The sequence below is a fragment of the Passer domesticus genome, chromosome 2 (assembly GCF_036417665.1).
Source record: "Passer domesticus isolate bPasDom1 chromosome 2, bPasDom1.hap1, whole genome shotgun sequence".
Taxonomy (NCBI): Eukaryota; Metazoa; Chordata; class Aves; order Passeriformes; family Passeridae; genus Passer; species Passer domesticus.
In genome coordinates this window covers 20,827,096-20,839,740 of record NC_087475.1, presented here as the reverse complement: position 1 = coordinate 20,839,740, position 12,645 = coordinate 20,827,096, and the positions used below count along the sequence as shown (strand labels likewise).

At 40.0% G+C, this 12,645-nt stretch overlaps 1 long non-coding RNA gene across 1 annotated transcript; it reads left to right on the top strand.

Annotated features, from left to right (window-relative positions):
- The first annotated feature begins 5,730 nt into the window (after window positions 1-5,730).
- LOC135295234 (uncharacterized) lies at window positions 5,731-12,264 on the top strand. The gene is made up of 3 exons (XR_010357267.1): window positions 5,731-5,883; window positions 8,139-8,317; window positions 12,141-12,264. It is a non-coding gene; the product is annotated as an uncharacterized LOC135295234 (long non-coding RNA).
- Window positions 12,265-12,645: the final 381 nt, after the last annotated feature.

Here is a 12,645-nt window from a genome sequence, read left to right as displayed (position 1 = left end):
ATTTCTCATTAACTCTCTCAATTTCATTAAAGAGCTTCTTCTTTTAATTCTCTGCATTACTCATTCTTTCAAAGCATCATATATCTGGAGGAGATGAAATATAATGCAGCTTCAGTGAAGTACTGCAGATTTGAGGAGGAGTTTGCAAAATTAGGAGAGTCACATTCATAAAGAAAATCCAAGACAGGACATTTTTATTAAAACCAAGCCTCTGGGATTTAATTTTTTTTTTTAATCCAGGAGAGAGAAGCATTTCTGGTAAAAATCAGAAGTCAAAGACTATGACTATTTAATTTTTGTAAGGTAAAAAATAAATAAAAGTCTCCCAGAGACAAACTCAAAACATTTGGACCTTATCCATTAGTGTAGCTTCTCAGCCTCATGTGTTATGAAGTCAAGCAGACAGTCCAGAGCAGGAGCTCCTGTGACAATCCACGAAGTCCTGTTCTTGTTGAGTGGATAGAAACAGAGGATGGGGAATCCAAATGACTCTATTTGAGTGAGGCTCAGTTTGAATGAGTCTGTTCCAGATTCTGTTTCTCATTTACTACTATTCACTATTGAAGTGGTGCAAACTGGGAGAAAGCTCCTTAATGCAGTGTGATAGACATTGGAAGGGCCTTTTTAGATCATTCTCCATAATCAAGGAACAGCAGAACCTTTTCTAATGGAAGGTAAAGGCAAGAGGCCAGCTGCAATAAAAACAGGGTCCAAGCCAAGTCTGAAACGAATCAGCTGAACCATCGTGCACCACTCAGTTCTTGGATACTCCCCTTCTCATGCATATGAGTTGTGCTGATTCTCTGATCACAGAGATCTGACCTATAATGATGCAGAATTTCCACACAAAGTGTGTGATTATAAGACCTAATGGAACAAACTGCTGAGCAAAATCTGTTGCTCATGACACATATTCAAGAAAAGTGAAAATAGGGCCCTTTATTTATCTGGGAGCAATTCAAAGGAAAATAATAAGAAACCTATGTGCTAGATTTAAGATAAAAAAATTGAAAGTTGCTGTAAGAGAATGGAAACAAAACCTTTCAAACCTGGCAGGTATGTTTTTGTTGTTGTTTTTTGTTTTGTTTGGTTTGTTAGGGTTTTTTGTTTGGTTTGGTTTTTTTTTTAGGAAAAGTGACTGTTTTTAAAAGGGGATATTCTAAATAATATTCAAAATACATCATGCATAAAAAAAATAATCACACACATGCTTAGAAATCCAACCCAATAGGCAGGCCCTGTTCAGGCCAAAGCCCATTCATGAATAGAGTAGTTCTTGCCTGAATAAAGCATGTTGGACTGACTCCTCCTGACTGACAAATGGCAGGATGAATATCAAGATTAAGGCATCAAAAAAGGAAAAGCATTAGCAACATGCATGTCTGTGGGCAAATTCCTTTCCAGTTGTCCTACAACTTCTCTCTTCAACCTCATCACTGCTGACCTGGGCAATCAGAAGTGTGTAATAATCAGAGCACCAAATCAGTCCAGGGAGTCTCCTAAAATTATCTCTTACCTGAGCTCCAGGAAGGCAGCAGACTTTCCTGTGCAATGGGTCTGGTTGGCATAGACAGCTCTCAGCTCCCCTCAGAAGAAATTCACCTACAACTACCCTTCTTTCTTAACAGACATTTTTGTAATGCCCGTGTTTGGCTGACTTGCTCTGGGCAACCCTCCCAGGTAGATCTTCCTGACCCTCGAGATCCAGAGCCTCATAGAGACTCCATAAGGGTACCTGGGAAAGGGAGGGAGGTTGGAAAGGCCCTGCCACCCCGAGCAGGACCCATCTTTCCACTCCCCTGCTCCTCCCCATGGCATCTTCCACTCCCCTCCTCCTGCCTGATGGCAAGAGGGTCAGGCTTCCTCTGACTCTTGCTGAGCTTCCATCCACTGCTTTTCTTTCGAGAGCAGAAGCGTGTGACTCCACCAGGCTATTGCTCTCTCATATGTGGTTTAGGAAAAAATATCAACAAAATGCTCTTTCTGCTGCATGCTTTTGTCTTACTGTCCTCTCATTGCCTCTTTTTTTGCAGGTCAGTGAAATTTGCCAAGATGACTTCTTATCTTTCTTTACTGCTAAGTTATGTTTCTGCTCTTTTGCTTGATTTGTTTTGTTAGAACTACTCAGGTGATGTCCCTGTGGCTCTTTTCCAGTGATGTACTGGACAATGTGGAGGCTAAATTCAGCCTGGGATTATGAGGTGATTAAGTCTGAGCTATAGAAAAAAAATCAGTTGCTAAGCTCAGCCCAAAGGTAGGTGCCTCATGTCAATTGAGACGTGCTAGGGCATGTGTCATAGCCATAAAGGAACAGCAGATGCCATGGGAAAATTTCTGGAGAAGCAGGCCTAAGCAAAAGGCCCTACAACATCTAAAATAAAGTTTAAACTGAGGAAGAATGTTGTCATCATATAGAGAGAAAATTAGAAAGGTGAAAGCTCAGCTAAAACTCAGTCTGGCCACTGCTGTGAAAGATAACAAAAAGTGTTTTTATAAATACATTAACAACAAAAAGAGAGTAAAGGAAAATCTCCCTTTATTATTGGTACACAGGGAAATGCAACACAGGATGAAGGAAAGATGGAGGTACTTCCTGCCTTTATCTCACTCTTTAACAGGAGAACAGGTTATCCTCAGGGCTGGTAGACAGGGATGGGGTGCAGAATAGACCCCCTGTAATCCAGAAGGATATAGTTAGTGACCTACTGAGCCACTTAGACACTCAGAAATCTGTGGGCCCTGATGGGATCCACCTGAGGGTATCATAGGAGCTGCAGAACAACTCACCAAGTCACTCTCCCTCATTTATTGTCAGTCCTGGCTCACTGGGAAGGTCCCAGATGACTGGAGGTTGGCCAATGTGACAACCATCCACAAGAAGAGTCGGAAGGAGGATCTGTGTAGTCACAGGCCTCTCAGCCTGATCATGGTGCAGGGAAGATTATGGAGCAGCTTACCCTGAGTGCCATCACATGGAACTTACAGGACAACCAGGGCATCCGGCCCAGCCAGCAGAGATTTAGGAAAGGCAAGTCCTTTAGGTGAGGCTTGACCAACCTAATCTCCTTTTATGTGATCTACCTAGTGGATGAAGGGAGGGCTGTGGATGTTATTTACCTGGACTTAATAAAGCCTTCAATACTCTCTGAGGGCATTCTTCTTGAGAAACCTGCAGCCCATGGACAGGTACATTCTTTTCTGGGTTAAAAACCAGGCCAAGACCAATTGCAGGGACTCAATAAGGCAAAGTGACAGGTCCTGTACTTCGGTCACAATAACCATGTATAGCTACAGGCCTGGGGAATGCTGGCTGGAAAGCTGCTCAGCAGAAAAGGACCTGGGGTACTGGTTGACAGGCAGCTGAACATGAGCCCTGAGTGTGCTCAAGGAGGCTGATGGCATCCTGGCCAGTACCAAAAATAGTGCAGTCACCAGGACTAGGCCCAGTGATTATCTACCTGTACTCAGCACTGATGAGGCCCAAATTTGAGTCCTGTGTCCAGTTCTGGGCCCCTCACTACAAGAAAGGCATTGAGGTGCTGGAGAGTGTCCAGAGAAGGACAATGGGGCTGGTGAAGGGTCTGACACGAGTCCTGTGAGGAGCAGCTGAGGGAGCTGGGGTTATTTAGCCTGCAGAAAAGGAGGCTCAGGGGTAACCTTGACTCTACAACCACCCAAAAGGAGGTTAGAGCAAGATGGGGGTCAGCGTCTTCTCCCAACAACTAGAGACAGGCCAAGAAGAAACAGCTCAAGCTGTGCCAAGGGAGGTTTAGATTAGATACTAGGAAAAATTTCTTCACTGGAACTGTGGTTAATCATTGGAACTGCCCAGAGATGTAGTGGAGTCAGCATCCCTGGAAGTGTTCAAGAAACAACTGGATGAGTCACTTAGAGCTATGATTTAGTTGACACTAGTATTTAGTCAAAGGTTGGGTTCAATGATCATAGAGGCCTTTTCCAGCTGTAATGATTCTGTTCTACAATTTTATAATTTTGCAAGGAAAACCTTCTGTGAAAGTATAAAATAGTAGAACTGAAGACCAGGAGACTTTCTCTTATATTTTCAATGTTTGGTATATCATATCAGCTATTTGGTTGTGTAGACAAGTCTGAAGACCAGGTGGCACTCATGATAAAATTTCACATTGGACCAAGTCCCCAGTTATTCATAAAAGGTCACAGAAACAAAGGTAAGTTGACTGAAGGAAAGTAACAGAGATATTCATGTAAGGAAGTGTGCAGGACAGATGCATGAATATTATTAGAAAAATTCATGGTGTGTCCCCATGGTGAAATGAGCAGCAGGTGCAGGGTTGCTGCAAGGGAAATTAAACAGGCAGTTTGAAAGGGCAGATAGATAGCATAGCCCTGGGACACATTCATTATAGCAGAGGAGATGTGAATGCTCCCTTACCACATGCAATTACACTCTGCTGATTTGAAAACAACTGATTTTATTGTGAAAAATAAAGTCATAAGTGGCCAGAGAGCCAAAAGAACTCTGCTGAAAATTTCTGAGTACCTTTTTTTTTATTAAATGGAAGCACCAGACAAGTCTGGAGGTATTAAAACTGGACTTCAGGAAAGACATTATTCTCAGCTTGTGGGACAGGAGCAGTGGAGAGCTCTGGAGAATTCAACAAAACTCCCAAAAGCCTGAGGAATTTTTTTTTTTCTTCATAGAAAACAGTCATTGGAAAGGGCTAGGAAGATGTGAGTAACACTGGTACCTCTACAGAACGAATACTTTGGTATAAGTGTTTCTTAAATGTTTCCAACACATTAATCCTATAAGGTGGTAAATGAAATCCTATTTTAATGAAGGCCAAATACTGCTCCCCAAGAGATAAACTGAGAATGAATTCACTGATCTCAGTGGAGCTAGTGTGGATTATACAATCATGTCATGAAATGAAAGTTCAGTTTGGCTCTTTCTCAGCTAAGCAAGGGAAATGTCAACTTTATAAATGAAACCAGCCACATAGCAACAGCCTGGTTTCCCTTATCCAGCACAGACTCTGCTTTTAATTTCCATTTGTATTAAGGAAGTTTTATTTGGGTCATTAGGCATTTTTGTATCAGCACATCTGCCTTTGACTATAGAAACCGGTGATACGGCTTCCAAAATTAGCAGTGAAGGAAGAAAAAGGAAGATTGAGGAGAACAGCTTTAAAACATTGTAAAATGTGTTAGTTATTACTAATTATTTTAATCCATATATTAACTGGCTGAAAATACAAGATGAGTTGCAAGATTTTATAAATACATCAAAGACTTCTGGTTACATCAAAAGGCATTCACATTCTTTATCTATTATGCTTCGGGCTTAAGGTTTCCTATTCAAACCAGTTGTCATTTTTTCCTTTGAAGAGCAGATGCTCTAAAAGAGCATTGATACTTCAAAAGAATATACCTTGTACATCAAGTAACACTTAGTAAAAAATTTGTCTTATGTTCCTCTCTCCATATCTTGCAGAAGAGAAACATGGAACTTGCTAATACTTTTTGTCAAAACTCCATCACCATTATGATAAATAGAAAATGTCTCATATTTTGCTCCCCTTCAGTCCATCCTATACTTGTTTGAGAAATAGGAAAGATCTGTATTCACACTAAGTTGGACAGAGGAGCAAGACTTCATTACTCTTACACTAATTTGTGTTGCTAGGTGTGGGGAACTTCACTGGTGTGAAGTCATACTGCCCTTTTAGTTCTGGAATGATTGGTACATTGGAGAAGGCCTGAATCATCTGAAACTGAAATCAAACCAGCGTTTTTGAGAAATTTCCCAGAAGATTTCAGTGAACTTTGAATCATTCCCTCAAATGCCTCATAAGTCAAACAAAACAGAGAATTACATCTTAGAAAAGTTACAAGATAAGGGTAAATGTGATGCTTTTTTTCATCAGAGAATACCAAAATGGCCATAGATTTTGGAATATACAATTGCCAGGGAACATAACTAATGAGTGGGAGACAATAAGCAGGTAGAGAAAGTTATATGATTTATATAAGTCACAAGTAAGTGCAGAGCCAACCAACCCAAAATTTGCCAAAAGGGCAATCCTTCTGAAGAAAGGTTGCTACAAAGATGGTGGACCTAAGTCCTCTTAATTTAAGTTAAAACAGAGGGCAATGCCCACAGAGTGGGAGTTTAGTCTGGATGTTAGAAAACCCTGGCAGGCAGGATATATGAAAAATGTAGGAGGGCAGTAAAGTGCTGGAACAGGTGCATGGAGACACTGTGGTAAATCCCTCTCCAGAGGGATGTGACAATGCCAGGTCTGATTGCTGACAGTGGCCCAGCTATTTGAGCTAAGTGGCTCCAGAGGCTTCCTCCAAGCAGTGTTTCTACAATTGCTTTGGTGACTGAAGGGCAGCATCTGCTTAGAATTACCATGTGTTTTAGTGGAATGAATCTTGCTTAAAGTATGGCAATACTTTGTTCACATTGAATGTGAAAGGGCAGGTCGGGTGTAATGGGGTTTGTTTGTAATCAATACAAACCTGCTGTTTTATTGGCATTTTGTTCCAAGTTTATGTTGTAGAAAGCCTCCAGTCAGCATCTCCCAGTGTCCTTGACACCTATGGAGAGGTTTCAAAAGGATTTTCAATTCCAGGAATTACACCTTTAATACAGATGGGAGCTGGTCTTCTGTGCTAGCAGTTTCTCTAGCCACTCATAACAGTGAATTTCTTACCTATTGTACTCATTATTCCAGAGAAATTGCTAAATCTAAGAGGGAAATGGTCATTAAAAGGAGGCATAGGTATTTCAATTTGTTATCAGCTTTTATTTATGCTACTCCAACTTCTTATTAGAGAAGCTAACTACCAGCTTCAGCCCTCTGCAAAAGAGTTACCTCATTTTTTGCAGCTCTAGCCTAGAGCAGTCTGAATGATATTGAAAATGTATATAACCTACAACATATCCAGTAATTAAAAAAATAAATTATTGACACACATGTTTACTGTGAACACCTAGTGTAACCTAAATAGCTCACTGAGTTAATTTCTTCTCTAAAATGATGCATACATTTCAGAAGAACATGCAGCCTTGATTTTAAAATTGCTGCTGCTGTAGAAACTCACATTATTCTAAAGAATTGTCCCAGAGTTCAACTACTCTGGTGAACTCATCTCTATTCTGTACTGTACTTATAATTTGATTTTCTTTCATCTTGCTTTCAGTGTATTTTCTTATATCAAAGGTTCTCTCTGTGTAAACAATGTCTAAACATTGTTGCTTAGGTTGGTTTTCAAAGAATTCATAAGAGCACATGTTAACAATATGATATTGTGTCTTATGTGCCTGAAATGATAAAATAGGAAACACTGAATAGGAAAGACAGTTCAGGTTTCTCTTCCCTCTATTATTGCAATTAAATGAAGATCAAACAAACTCAACTGAGAAATTAAATCCATGACAAAAAGCACAGTACATGTATAAAAAGTCATTCCCATGAGTTTAAAATGACAGCAACACTGGCTGGCTCATTGTTAATTTATATCAAAGGCAATATTTATATCAAAGGCATCTAGTGCAATTCAGTCAATTGGAGATCAGAGTTTTGTCTGCACTATTTAACTCTACAAGTTTAGAAAGGGAGGATCCCAGAGGTACTTCTCTTTTGAGTGAGGAGCAGAGGTTTAACCTTGTGACTCATAGCAAGTTTAAAGCAGACTGTGTCCCCAGATCCCCACCTCTCACATTCCCACTCCCACTTGTTAAGAATAGCATGCCTAAATAGTAAGAAAACAAATGAGCAAATTACTTGGTTTATTTTCCCACTAATGTATGAAAAGAGCTATGGTTTGTCTTTATAAATGTATTAACCAAGGAAATCCCATGATGGAGAAAAGTGTTATTTGGGTTAAAGAACTTAGATAACCTGGCTGTAAAGAAGCTTATAGTGATAATTAGAACACTTCTAGACATTATTACAGTGAAGATCCATAATAACTTTCTACTTGGAGGCATTAAGGCAAAAAAAAATCTAATTAGCTGAAAAATGGAGCTTGATCAATTATAAACCTATGGGGTTACAGGATGTGACTGCCAGCAATGACAGGGGACTGAACTCATTGAAGTCTCTCTGATGCTTTGATTCTTACTGGAATATTTCAACCCTTCTCAGTTCTCCTGCCTGTGAGAGAGGTTCCACCTTGTGTTTTCATGGTATGGGAAGAAAAGAAGACTGACAGTTTCACAAGACATGTCGGTTCATTGCATCGTGTTCCTCTTTGATTCAAGTCCTCCAAAGCAGTAACTATCATTCTCTTTTCACAGCAAAGTGTGCACTTTTCCAACACTGGTGTGAGTATCTAGAATTGTGTTCAATAGGTTGGTGTAAATCTGTAGGTACATTTCTACTCTGCCTCACCTCTTCCGCTGTTACGATGATCCTCTTCAATCCCTTCCAACTCAGAATATTCTGTAATTCTATGATTCTGAAATAATGGCATTGCTCAAGATTTGCATAGATTTCTTTCAGTGACAATTTCTCCCACATTTTCCTGATGGAAAGTGAAGTTCCCTTTCCTTTATTTCACTGCTATGGGTACACATATTCCATTTTGGCATGTTCAGAGTATGACATCCCATCACCTGAACCTCTTACCTCAGGCAATAAGGCCAGCTGCCCGTCTGCACCTTCACTGGCTCGGGTGTCCTCCTGCAACAGAGCTCCTCTGAACCTCAAGGATCCCAAGCATCCCTGTGACCATGTGTTTTCCTGATATTGTCCTCCATAGGGCTTATCAAACATGTTAAAGGCGACACCAAAGACAGCTCTCCAGCTGAGTCTTGCAGAGGCAGACACAGCAGGCATGGCATTGACATTTTGTAGGCACTTTGGAACACCTCAGAGAAGATAAGGCTTTCCAACCCGACAAAACTTTTGGCAAAAGACATAGACACAAAATATTCTGTGCCTCTTTTAAGTTCACACATGTGAAAATGATAACCTCTGCAATATTGAGTAGTTTATATTTACTCTCTCTCTTCTATCTTATTATATGGAGTCACACCCATTAACTTTCATGAAAACAAAACTCTGTAAAAGAGTGTCTGAAAAAAGTTTTATCCCTCATACTTTCCTTAATTTGAGGACACTGCAACTAAGAAATTTTGAAATAGGACAGAATAGGAATTTTGTCTTATTATATCTTAATGTATTGTAGATTGGGATGGATAAAATTAAACAGGAAAATGCTTTGGGCATGGTATCACTCAAATCTGCTTTAAACAGGATTAGATAACTAGGAAGGAAAAAATTACCTGCATTCTGTAAAGCCTTGTCTGTAGTCACTTATCATATTTTACCCCATGAAATAATGAGGTAGATCACCAGAATAGTAGACTAGATACATAAATTAAAGCAACAATTTCTATTTAGATGTTTGTGCCTTATTTTACTCCAAACTGCTTGGGGTTTTTCTGTTAGCCATCTCTAATTTCCTTCTCTGAGCTTGTAGAATCCATTCATTTGAAGGGGACATAAGCCACCCTAGAGTCATAAAGTTGAAGAGGTTACAGAATTTAATCAGCTTGTTTACATTATTTATCTTTTTAATTTTTAACAGCCTATATTTTCTCTGTCATTCTCCCAGGACATTATAGCAGTAACACTTTTCCAGATGAGGCTGCCAAGCCTGAGTTTTCAAAACATCTCCCTTCACAGCTCAGGATAAATTCCACTGTGATCTTACTGAGGAGATTCCAGATTAAAAGAGGAACCATTTCAAGCTGCAAAATCTGTAATGCAAAAAGAGCTGAACTTGATGTAGAATTAGGATATGTCCTTGGTTTTTTGGTTGGTCTGCAGGGACATATCCCAGACACTATCCTCCTGGTGCTTAGAGCTCCACTTTTGTGGAGGACCCTGCCTCCCAAGAAAGCTCTCCACAGAGCCCACTTGCATTTCTTAGCTCTCCTACCTCAGCCCTCCTGGGCATTCAGTGACTGGGGCTGCCATGCAAGATTTACCCTGGAATCAAGGGGCCCAGGAGATACTGTTATTCTTTTTCCTCCATACCTAGCATTACCAACTGCCATGGCAGAGAAGATTTTGGGAAGACAGGCACAGGAGAGAACACACTCACAAGTGTGTCGTGTAGGAAGCTCATGGGAAAGGATAAAGAGCCCCTTTTTGTCTCCTAAAAGAATAGCAAGAAATGAAGCACAATAAACCAAGAAAGTGTTAGAGAAAGTCTCAAGAATTGTACTCCAAAAGTGGAATAGCAGTCTGTGATGCAGAGATTTGGGACTTCGCAGTGTGTAGCCCACGACTGGGCTAACGTCAAAACCACGGCTGTTTGTGGAGTAACGACCATCTGAGGAGCAGCCTTCCAGGGCTTCAAGCCGTAAAAGCTGCAGATGTCAGGAGTACTTTAAAGGGAAATAGCCTTAAGAATGAAGTGTTTGGAGAAATCTTGTTGAGACATACCACACTGAAGATAAATCAATGCAATCATTCCTGGAAAGCCTGGCTGACAAATTTCCCTATTGCATAGTTTGGTGGGGATAGCATAAAATGTTTCCTGCCTTACTGATGCGAACATTCCGGGTAATTTCAGTAAGACCCAGACTAAATCTTGGAATGAAAAAATAGGATAGAGCCAGGAGTTTCCTGGTGCTTATGAAAATCCCCCAGGAGTCAGAAGGAAAATTATAGCTGTATTAAGGTAGTCTAGAATGTGAGAGATAATGCTTGATATGGACTTTTCAGGGGAATTTCAAAATTGATTCAAGAGGTTTCTCATTAGATTCACTCTCTGCTGAGTGCGGTTGCTACAATACTGTAGCGATTTTGGTTGGATAGGTTTTCCTCCATATTAGGAAAACAGCTTTCTAAAAGACAAAAATGACACATGAATGAATATGGCATACAGTAATTGAAAAATGATGTGTCTGTGTCTCGGTCTCCCGTACATGAGCTGATATGGCTAGACTTATTTACAAACTGTTTTAGGTCTTCAGCAGAGGTGATACTGTTGCTTATCACAGATAATAAATATATATACTGAGAAGGAGTTTAGGTTCAGCTGCAAAACTGCTGAACTTCTCATGACAGCATGGTTCTTCTGGAAGGTTTCTGTGTCTTTCAACCAGTGGTCAACCAAAGCAATGCTTAACCAAAAGGGCCAGCTGCCATTTATCCCTTTTAGGGAATGTGACTATCCATACATATTGGAAGTATTATTTAGTGCTAAAAGTGTAATTCTTTCAGGACAAAACCGCTGTTCACAAAAAGTTATCTGTTTTGAAGCAACCTGGTGCCTCTAAAACCCAAGTTTCCAGAAGTTGCTGGCACTGAGCTGGATGTGGATGAGAGCTGAGGGGAATTCTTGGAGGAGCTGGGCTCCAAAGGGGCAGCATGGAAAGAGAGCATCTGGTGGTGGGAGCTGTGACCCCAGTCACTGTGAGCCACACACAGGGACACTCTCCCCAGAAGTTGCAGTCACATCCTTTTGAAGGAGATCAGCAATTCCCGTTCTGAACTTCCTTTAAGGCTTCAGTAAATGCTGAGACTTTTCTTCTCATCCTGTTGAATAAACTGCAGAAGCAGAAAATGTCTCAGGATCCCTTGGGAATGCTTGTTGGCTATCTAAGCACAGACACAGGATTATATAGCTGCAGGTATGGAGTCCTTGGCTGGATCAGTTTATTTTATTGATTATGTGTAAAGTTGTGTCATTCTGGTTGCTCAGCTGAAGCCACATAGTAAGAATTAAAATAGAAGAGAAAAGATGTAGCATGCAAGACACATTGTCCAGAGGTAATTACTTTGGTCCAGTCAGAACATTACTTTTTTCCTAAGAAATGAGGAGAAAGAAAGACAGCGCTTTTCCCCATTGTATTTTTCTGTGCTTCTGCTGCAACAATTAAGTTAATATATCACATCTACTGTGCATCCTAACAAGGCAGGGTAGTCAGGATCTTACCCAACCCATCCAAGAGCAAGAAGCCTGAGATGTTCCTTTCTGAAACCCTGCAAGCAAAGTCTTTATTATGGATGAGGAATGTGACTGGTACTTATATCCTAGACCTTTTCTTTATATCTAAAAGCAGTTAATATAGATTAGTTTTCTAGCTTTCCCATTCCAACAGCCATAATATTCTTCAATTTTTTTCACAGAATTCCTAACCTGGAGACCAGTGATTAGTGTGTACCCCACTGGCATTTGTCTATACATCAGGCAAGGAAATAAGAGTGTAATCCAAAATTAATCAATGAAATGAAAAAGGGTCTGAAGCTACTGTAAGTTTCTTTTTTTAGTAAGTTTGAATTTTGAAGATGAGAGTTTGAATTTTTAGGCTTTCAAGCTACTAACTTTGACTTTTGGGAATAAAAAAGGAATCTAACCCTCCAAATAGTTTCAAGTCAAGTGGAAAAAGAAATTTTTGGCTCACAGCTTCTAAAAGGATAATTCAGCCTAATCCAATCTTCAGGAGTAACTAAAATTTTGATGCCAAATTTCTGTTTCTAGCACAAATTGTTTTGTTATGCCAAAAATGTGTCTTGAAGAATTAAACTGCCTGAGGTTAAAATGTTTTCCCTGATTTACAATGTTTGGTTAAAAATGTATTTAGGCCAATGACAAGCAAAGCAAGGTGTAATTTAACTTGAAAAGAAGTTACTA